This window comes from Quercus robur, chromosome 6 (genome assembly GCF_932294415.1).
Source record: "Quercus robur chromosome 6, dhQueRobu3.1, whole genome shotgun sequence".
Lineage (NCBI taxonomy): Eukaryota > Viridiplantae > Streptophyta > Magnoliopsida > Fagales > Fagaceae > Quercus > Quercus robur.
The window spans coordinates 15051168-15061319 of NC_065539.1; the positions used below are offsets into that span (position 1 = coordinate 15051168).

Sequence of the window (10152 nt, forward strand, 5' to 3'; positions counted from 1 at the left end):
GGTTGATATTGATGTTTACTTTTTCTGTTGACCCGTTGGCCATTTCTATGATTTTGTTTATAATGTGTATATATGGATATGATATTGTTTCTAATATTTATAACTTTATATACGTATCTCAGCCAAAAAGAAAAAAAAAAGTTTATATACGTACGTGGGTATTATGGCTTAATGGCAACGCTTAGTTTTCTCTTTGAAGAGAAGCCAGGTTTGAATAAAATAAAAAAAGAGAAGTTAGGTTTGAATCCCCTCCTTCCTCTCAGCCAAAAAAAAAAAATCCCCTCCTTCCCTCGCTTGTTATAAACAAAGATATATATATATATATATATATACACACATATAGCCACTTTCAACTTAAATCTTGACTTCATCGTTACTATCAAGACTCATTCTAAGTAGACTATGTAATATAATTACAAGTTGGAGCTCGTCTTAGCATCATTCGTGCTAAGATTGTTGATACTCTAATCAAATTTAATATCTGACTCCTTTCTTTGGAGAACCATTACATGATTACACTCATTACTGGCAATTGGTTGTCAACCTAGTATATTTCTTAGTCACTTGTGCATGCGTGCATCTCCTAAACCATTCATCAAATAAGTTAGTTCATATCTGCTCCACAATTGACTCATTGACTCATTATGTTGTAGTTTTGCGCATACTTCAATATCTTAAGACTCTATTTTCCTTGACCTACACTTCTCTGCTCGGGTTACCCACCGATTGACAGTCCATCATTGCCTACTACTTCCTCCTTGGCTCTTTTTGATCTCCTAGCGAAGTAAGAACCAAACGGTTGCGGCCCGTTCTAGTACCATGGTTGAATATCATGCCTGACTGAGGTCACATCTAAATCTTTTGATTACATTGATTACTAAAGGATTTAGGCGTGCCTACCTTCTTTGCCACTCCTACCTATTGCCACAACTAGAATGTCATTTAGATTGATGTCTTCCATGTACGGACCAAGCACATAATATATTGATCATCATTTTATTCGACATCACTTATTTCAGGGTTCTCTCCAATTGATCTATTTTCCATCTCAAGATCGACTTGTAAACATCTTTATCGAGTCACATCCCTCGACATGCTTTCAAATTCAAGTTAGTCTTTCATGGGCCAAATTGGGGATATATCCCTTTCAACTAAACTTTCCAGCAAAATGTCCCATGTCTGGAACTATTTAGGGATATGCCCCTATTTTAAACTTGATTATCTAAAAATCGAGTTTCAAAATAGGGACATATCCCTAAATAATTTCAGACAAGGGGCATTTTGCTAAAAAGTTTGGTTGAAAAGGGTAAAACTCAATTTTGGCCATCTTTCATGCTCCTTGAGTTTGAGAAGGGGTGTTGTTGTACAAGCCCAAGGGGCTTTAGGCCCATTGAGCTTTATTTTCTTGAACTTGTATTACTTGTGCTACGCAAATAGTGTAGCACTCATACTTGTACTCTACTTATATATTGGTCTATAAAAAGCAGGGTCTTATATTGTTTTATTAATTGAATACAATAGAACTGTTTACAGTGCTAACAATCTCTAATAGACCGCATTAAAATTTGAGTTATGTAATGTGAACTCTAGTATTTCTTCATAAACCAAAACTGATAAATTTGACTCCATCTGCCTGCCTTCCTTCCCAAAAAAAGAAGAGATAAATGATAAATCTGATATTCTTGAACAAGATTTGGTTGAAAACAATTTCCAACCTAGCTTTTGAAGGGCTTGGATTGCATTAATTGGACCTCATCTCTCTTACTTGTGAGAGAGACCACACTTCTTGAGAGGTTGCTCTCAAAAAAAGAGATTTTGGTACTTTTAAGAGTACCTCTCTTTTTGGATAAGTGGTGTGGAGTCGCCACTTATTTTTTATACAAAAAAAATATAAAAAAATAATTGCAAATTACATTATCAAAATACTTTATTGTCATTGATTGGATAAAGAAAAGTACGACTTTGGTAAATTAAACCTTACAACGCTTTGGGTCCTAGTTACCATCTATGTAAAAGAATACAAAACTTTTGGTCCTAGTTACGATCTATCAAAAATAAAGAAAGACAAAACACTAATCTACCTATCCAAAAATCCTAAGCTCAGGGGCTAGGTTACAAAATGGGAAAGTGTTAGGCACCCATGCCACCCAAACAAAGTCTGGTCTTCTAAACTGTAATGACCAATATACCATTTTTTGTATGATATTGAATAATATGTTGACCATACATGACAGACACGTGACTAAAATTAATTCAAATAAATTTACCTTATGGATGTGTCCTCTCTTTTTTGAAAATTCAAATCTGTTTTGTGTATAAAAGAAAATTTAATTTGTAAAGAAAGATCAGATTTGTTTTTATCAATAAAAGGAATAAGATTTTGCAAAAGAAGTATCATATCTGTTTTTGTGTAAAAGTTATTTAAAAAAAAAAGTGGTTTTATCAAGAAAAATCATATCTGTTTTTATGTAAAAGAAAGAATGAGATTTTTGCTAAAAAGTATTAGATCTATTTTGTGTAAAGTTAAAAAATAAAAATAAAATAAAATAAAATAAAAAAAAAGATTTTATCAAGAAAATCATATCAAGAAAATCATATCTTTTTTTATGTAAAAGAAAAAAAAAATACTTTTTGAAAGAGGATCCACATTCATATGATGAATTTATTACACTGGCATCACATTCATAAAAAAATAAAATAAAATAATACAACCTAATTTTCAGTCCTTTCATTGAATTTCAAAATCTGCAATTTTGTGTCAAAGAAAACTTTTTCTAAAAAAATCAGATCTATATTTAATGAAAATGCAGATCAATTTTGTGCTTTAAAAAAAAAACCAAATATGTATTTAATGAAAATATAGATCAGTTTTATGTTAAAAAATCAGATCTGAAAAATTCAAATTAGTTTTTGATTTAGAAAAATCAGATCTGAAAGATCAGATTAGTTTTTGGTTTAGAAAAAAATCAGATCTGAAAGATCATATCAATTTTTGGTTTTTAAAGATATCATTGACAGACATTAGCAGACTTTGAAATTTAAGAAAGAAAACCACAATAAACAACCATCTAAGAATATGTTAAAGAAAAAGTCAAGTAGAACATGGTAATTATACATTAAGAGCAAGAAATAATAAAACATGTTAAACATATTCATGCATCATCAACAAAACTAAGGGAGAAGAAAAGAAAAGAAATAAAATAAAATAAAATACCTCTTGCATGAGCGTGCTCTTCTAGTTGAAAGAATATTTTAGGATTCAAAGAAATTTATTCAACTCTTTGAAGCCTAAAATACTTTACTTAAAAAAATAAATAAATAAATAAAAAATAAAATTCATAAGGCAAGAGCCTCCAGAACGTCTTTAACGTAAGGGGATTTGAAAAATCAGAAAAGAAGGGTCAGAAAGAGGGGGGGTCAGAGAGTGTAAAAAGTCTGCTGAATTTTGAGAGGCATCCTCTCTTTATAGAGGTTGGAAGACTTCGAAAAATTAGCTGAATGATCAAAGACGAATTGGAAGGCATCCTCATCTCTAAAAAATCGAAAAGAGTAGGGCTTATCTCAATCTAGGAATCCTCGGGCTAAGCCGACGATTTGGGCCAATCGGCACTTTTCTTGTGCCGATCGGCTCTCCAAGAGGGCCATCTTGGGTGCCGAACCCACGTTTGAATTTTGGTCCAATTTGGACTCCTTAAGGATTTTTGAGCCGGGAATTGCACTTAGACTTATTTTTAATCCGTATTCTAAAAAATAATCCCCTTTTCTGGAAATTCAGGTTTTTAAAATGATAATTATCTTTTAAATAAACACTCCAAAAAAGTCTTGATTATCCACAATTTCTTTGTTATCTAATTATCCACTTTGTTCCCATGCAAGCAAGTTTATTTTTGACACTAACTAACAACCAATCACAAAATTATTTAATTAATTTTAATTGTACAATCAATCATAATTAATTTAAATTAATCATGTGTGGTTGGTTCCACCCAAACAAAATGCATGCAGATCATGCAAACTTGATCATACGATATCTTTCAATCCGACTGTCCGATTTGGAAATCGGACATACCGTCACAACCATTAGAACTTCAAGATCATTTTTATGATATGCAATGAATGAATTAATGCATGTAATGAAACTATAAATTTTGGGTATATGAATGGCCACTCTAGCCATCTTTCTTGATTAAATTATGGGTGCAAAATCGAGTGTCTACGTTATTAAATCTAAACCATCCAAAATGGCTCCCATTGGCCATAGGCCCATACTCTTATGCAAAGGGAAACGAAGCTATAGAGATGCATCAAATATTGTAAATTCCAAAGCTGAAATCGTTTGCGACACTAATGACCATAGCATACAAGCCACAACTATAGCCGGCTAATCTTGATGGATAAAGTATATTCTTTGGAGCATATTCAACAGGCTAGATTGAAATCCGTAAACAAGAAATACCTTGGCGGATATATCATAATTCCTTTCCGAACCTATATAAGAATGAGAAACAAACTATCCAAGGCCAAAATTAGGAATTAACATTGGTTTTCAAATAATATAATTAGTAGGCACTGTTTTTAAACTATATTTTTTACTAGCATCTCGAGTCTAAAAGACTCTATTTAGGGCCTATAAATCGAGTCTCAAAGACTTGATTTTCATGGTCTAATCACGTCTGATGTGGCATTTTTTCCACGTGGCAGCATCTACCTAGAAATCAAGTCTCTAAAACTCGATTTACAAGCCCTTTACAAAACAAGAATAATGCACACCCTTTACACCTTCTCATCTTATCAGAGAGAGAGAGAGAGAGAGAGAGAGAGAGAAAAACCCAACATCTCATCAGAGAAGAAAGAGAGAGAAAAAAAAAAACCCAGATTGGAGTGGGTGGCTTCAGATCACCGTGGGACCATGGGTGGGTGGGTTTCAAGTCGACGTGGGTGGCTTCAGCTCGGCGTGGGACCATGGGTGGGTGGGGCGTCGGTGCTCGTGGCTAGCCGTGGGTCGAGTTCAGATTGCCGTGGGTTGAAAAAGCTAAGTTGAAAAAGCCAGAGGCGGCGTATCCGGCGGACTGTTCGTTGTGGAAAGCGATGAAACGAATTATGAGAGATACAGCGCAGTTGGCGAATGAGGTTACAGGAATTCCAACCACGCCGAACATGTGCTCCACGCCGAAGTGGGCGAGGGACTTGGCTACTAACAGGTTTCCATCGATGATTTGGTCTGCTTCTGCCATTGGAGATTAGTTGAAGTTTTTTTGGTATTGTTTTGTATATATTGTGTGTAATGGCAACGGTGGGTTATGGTGTATTTATAAGTAGAGCTAGCTGTGAATTTTGTCACTAAAATATTAGTATTTGCTAATTGAGATCCAAGTAATTTTGAAGAAGGGAGTCAAATTTATGGCAAAGGTTTGTCAGTCAAACATTTTAGTGGTTGAACGGCCAAAATGGAGTAGGTCAATAGAGTAGGTCCCACATAAAAGTTACAAAATTTGAGGGAAAATGAAAACTCCACTAAATCGAGTCTCTAAGACCCAATTTATAGGTGGAAGCCACGTGGAAAAAGTGTCAACTCAGACTCGATCAGAATATGAAAACCGACCCTCAAAGACTCGATTTATGGTCCAAAATCGAGCTTCTTAAACTCGAGATGCTAGTAAAAAATATAGCTTAAAAACGTGGTCTACTAATTATAATGTTTGAAAATCAGGGTTAATTTCCCATTTTGGCCAACTATCCAATTACAAGAAAAACAAATGGGTGACAATAGGGTTGTTTTGGTCACTGGCTGTGCTAAAGGTGGCATTGGTTATGAGTATTGCAAGGCATTTGCCGAGCAAAATTGCCATGTCTTTGCCTCCGACATCTCCCAACGTATGCATGACATGTTAGACCTCTCATCAGACAATATTGAAACACTTGAGCTCGATGTTACTTCTGATGAGAGTGTAGCAACAGCAGTCAACAATATTATATCCAAGTGTGGCCGCATTGACATTCTAATCAATAATGTTGTAATTGGAAGTACAAGCCCTTTAGCTGAGCTTCCACTTGACACAATTACGAAGGCGCTTATGAAATTAACACATTGGGGCAACTAAGACTGGTGCAACAAGTAGTGCCTTACATGGCTTCAAGGCAAAGTGGGAGCATTGTAAATGTTGGGAGCGTTGTGGGGAGAGTGCCAACTCCATGGGCAGGGTCCTATTGTGCTAGCAAGGCTGCAATGCATGCAATGTCAAACACTTTGTGGGTTGAATTAAGGCCATTTGGTGTAAATGTTGTGCTAGTAGTGCCCGGAGCCGTGAGATCAAACCTTGGTCGTGCTAACACGGACAGAGTGGGGAACTATGATTGGAAACTTTATGAGGAATTCAAGGAGGCCATTGCAGAGCGAGCTAGGGCTTCACAAGGTGGTAAGGCAACGGACGCTACAATATTTGCAAGACATGTAGTGAAGAAAGTTTTGAGTCTTAGACCACCAAAGCAAATTATATTTGGGCACATGACAGGTTTGTTTGCCATGCTTTCATGGTCTCCACTTTGGGTGAGAGATCACTTTTTTGCAACTCGTTTCAACCTAAAGAAGGTCTAAGAATTCATCCTTATAACGTTTGTTATATCTTTATCTTGATTTAAAGTGTGTGATGTAAGAATTTGAAATATTATGTAACATAAAGAGAAAATAAGAAAGAATCAGACATTAACATGGTTCGGCTACTAATTAAGATCTATGTCCACAACACCAAAAACTTAAGAGTTACCTTTTTAATTCACCTTGATTGATAACACATTACAAGGGAACTTATGCTTATAATGAGATTTATGGAATTTGAAATAGATCAAGTTATTACTTGTATATTTTGATTTTGAATTTTGTATCAACATAATTGTTTGCTCAAATCTCTTGGTTGACTCCAAGCAATCAATCCTTTAATTGTGTCTTCAATTTGTGGAAAGTGTTTTCAACACTCTCTCTTGAGTTGTGTATTAATCTTTGATGAAATGCTCAACTTGCAAAAATTAAGTCTAAAGCTTAAAAAGTTGTGTTGGGAAATTTAGACCTCGGTTGATAGAATTAACAAGTTTTAAACCTAAGTTATTAATTAGATTTATTATGAATAAAACTTGTTAAAACAAATAAACATCAATATCATGTCAAAATCATGCACAATAGAAAATTAAATAAGACAAGATATGATGACCCAAGAAAACCAATGAAACAAACTAGTTTTACAGTAAAAAATCTGAGGGGAAACCTTCCCGAAAAGCAATCCACTATAGTAAAGAGAAATTTCAGATCTAGTACAAAACCTTTGTTCATAGACTCTACAATCCTCGTAGATGAACTTACAGCAGAAACCTTCTATCGCTTCAAAACCTCTAAACTCTTCAATTTATGAACATCACCCTTTTGCACGGATCCCAATACATGACTAGCCAATGATGCACGGCTCCCAGTATGTGATTAACACACCAACTTGAAGAAGATTTTTGGTTGCAAAGTTCTTTACTTCATAAACAATGAAGATTAAGAAGCACTTGGTTACAAAACCCCAAGGCGTAAAAACGCAGTAACTTCTTTTAGAGAGAATAAGGCTTCAGTCACCTTTTGCATGCATTCTCCTTGTATTCTCTTGTGTGGCGGCCTTTAAAATAAGTCTTATAAATGTTTAGGGTTATAAGAAAAGACACCCTATACAAATACATAAGCATGGGCCGAAAATTAGATCTGAAAATCTGAATTTCGTATCTATTGCGGGTTATTAGGCTAGCTATCGAGATTTAATGAATCAGCACTTCTTCACTTGTGAGCTATCAAGAGCTATCAAGAGCTATCAAGCTATAATGAATCGGCACTTCTTCACTTGTTTCTTGAACGGATTTGCATGGCTTCAATACTAGACTTGAACTCTTGTTCCTTGAAGTACTAAACCCATCCTAGATCTACCCAAATACAAGTAAAGTGTATTTTGTTAAAGGATTAGCCAATTCCATAATGACATATGTTCCTAACATGATTTACATATGTCCTAACAAGTTGAAATTTATCTTCCAAAATTTTTATACTTCATCTTTTTATAGTTTGAATTAAAACAAACCAATTTTGATGTTCCAAGATCGCATAAAAATATCGATGTTAGACTATAGAGGAAGAAGAAAAGAAATTAATATGAGATCAATTACTCAAATTTAAGTCCACAACACCGAAAGCTAAAAGGGTTATATCTTTCATTCACTTAATTTATTAACATATTACAAGGGAATTCATATTTAAAATGAGATCACTACAAGGAAAAATATTTATTACTACAAAAAAAAAAATGTTGCAATAACATCTATGTCAAATCAATATTTGATGCAAGGTGTTGCAATAGAATTTGAGGTAATAAATTTGTATAACAAGTTTGTGGAAGGATTTACACTCAAATTCTCCTTATGTAGAGAATCGAATAATACTACTCAAATATAAGATTCTTGACTCATGTATTAACTGTTAGGTTCTAAGAAATTAGGAACTAATGTATTAAAACTTCAATTTGTAGTATGTTGGCAAACCATGATCAAAACATAGAGTCTAGGTTTAAGCTTGCTCAAAGTATGTTTATTTGTGAAATTGAAATCGAGTGATTGCAGAATTTATTGGACTAAATCTGCAAGGTTCGATCGATCGAACCACGTGCAGATTTATTTTTCTGCAGAGTTCCAGTTCAATCCAAACTCTACTTAAACGTATTAGGGTTCAAGTAAAACTCTCCTATATATAAGGGAAACCCTAGAACGTTTTTTAGTGTTGTTTTTAGAGAGATTAGAGTGCCTCCTGTGCCTCTTTTTATTTTTAGGGTTTTGTACCAAAAGGCTCTCTAAAGGCTCTCTAAAGGCTGCTTATATTGCGATTTGTGTAAATCTCTTGTGAAATCTAGAGGAGCTTTCCTTTACACAAACTTAGGGTTTTCAAGGAGGAGATATTTTTCTACACCTTAATGATCAATTCAGTTGCTGCCATTAAAGTTTAAAGAATACACAAGCGGGGGTGCTTGTAGCTGGTGGGAATCCAAGAAAGAAGGAGTTCGTGGATTCGGAGTTTGCACGTGGTCGTGTCAGTAAGTTCTACTGGTTGGTAGCATTAGGAAGTCAAGCGGGGGTGCTTGTAAGTCCTTTTGTATGAACTTCGATTCTTTCAAGATAGTGGATTCAAGTTTACCTTGAGGATAGCTAGGTCAAATCCTCCTCAGGTTTTTACCGGTTTGGTTTCTTGGGTGATCATATCGTGTGTTATTTATTTTCCGCTGCTTTGCATGATTTGATCTTTATTATTGCGATAACCTAGATTTGTTTAATTGGACTAAGTAACAAGTTGGCTAATTACCTAGATTTAATCAATTGTTTAAGGGGTCTAAAAACTGACATTAACTTTTTGAATGACCAAAAAATAAAAAAAAAACATGAAATTCTATAATAAGTTGCTATAGCATTAGAACAATATATGGATCTATTGTGGTATTTGTGTATAGGAGTTTGAAACCATCAGCTTCTTTCCCCATTTATATATTTTTATTCCTTATTTATGTATTGCATTAAGAGTGCTTGAGGTGTACTTTTGTGTTATAGATTGGTGTAATGCATAGCTAGTTAGGGTGCCCTCCACATCCATTATTTATAAAGAATGAAATAAATAAATATAAATAAAAATAAAAAGATTTAAAAAATAAATAAATAAAAGCGAGTAAGACAGTCCCAAAGTTGGACCTCTGCTTTGATGCGCTAGAAGAGGATATTTCACATACAGACAGAGAGTAACGCAGCCTGGAGCATCTGCTTTCGTGCACTAGAAAAGGAAATTCAATAGGCAATAAGAGCTTGGAAATATCCCATTTCTTCAAGCATCTGACCGACCAAAAGCCACAGGATCGAACTATTACTTGAACTTTAGGAACAAACCATGCATTTGATTTGAAAATTTACTAGATTCTGGAGGAATATTTTCAATTTGACGTTGGACGGTGCCATGTCTCAAATCTCAAGTTTGAGTATTAGACCCTAGCTGTAATTTGTAAACAAACCAATTAAGCTGTAGATAGCATAGAACCATGCAAGTTTGACAAAATATAAGGAAACAGTGTAACGTAATTGTGAATTTGTCATCAAAAT

General features: G+C 34.5%; 1 pseudogene; it reads left to right on the plus strand.

Annotated features, from left to right (window-relative positions):
- Positions 1 to 5756: 5756 nt before the first annotated feature.
- On the plus strand, positions 5757 to 6595 carry LOC126689653 (short-chain dehydrogenase ptmH-like; annotated as a pseudogene).
- Positions 6596 to 10152: the final 3557 nt, after the last annotated feature.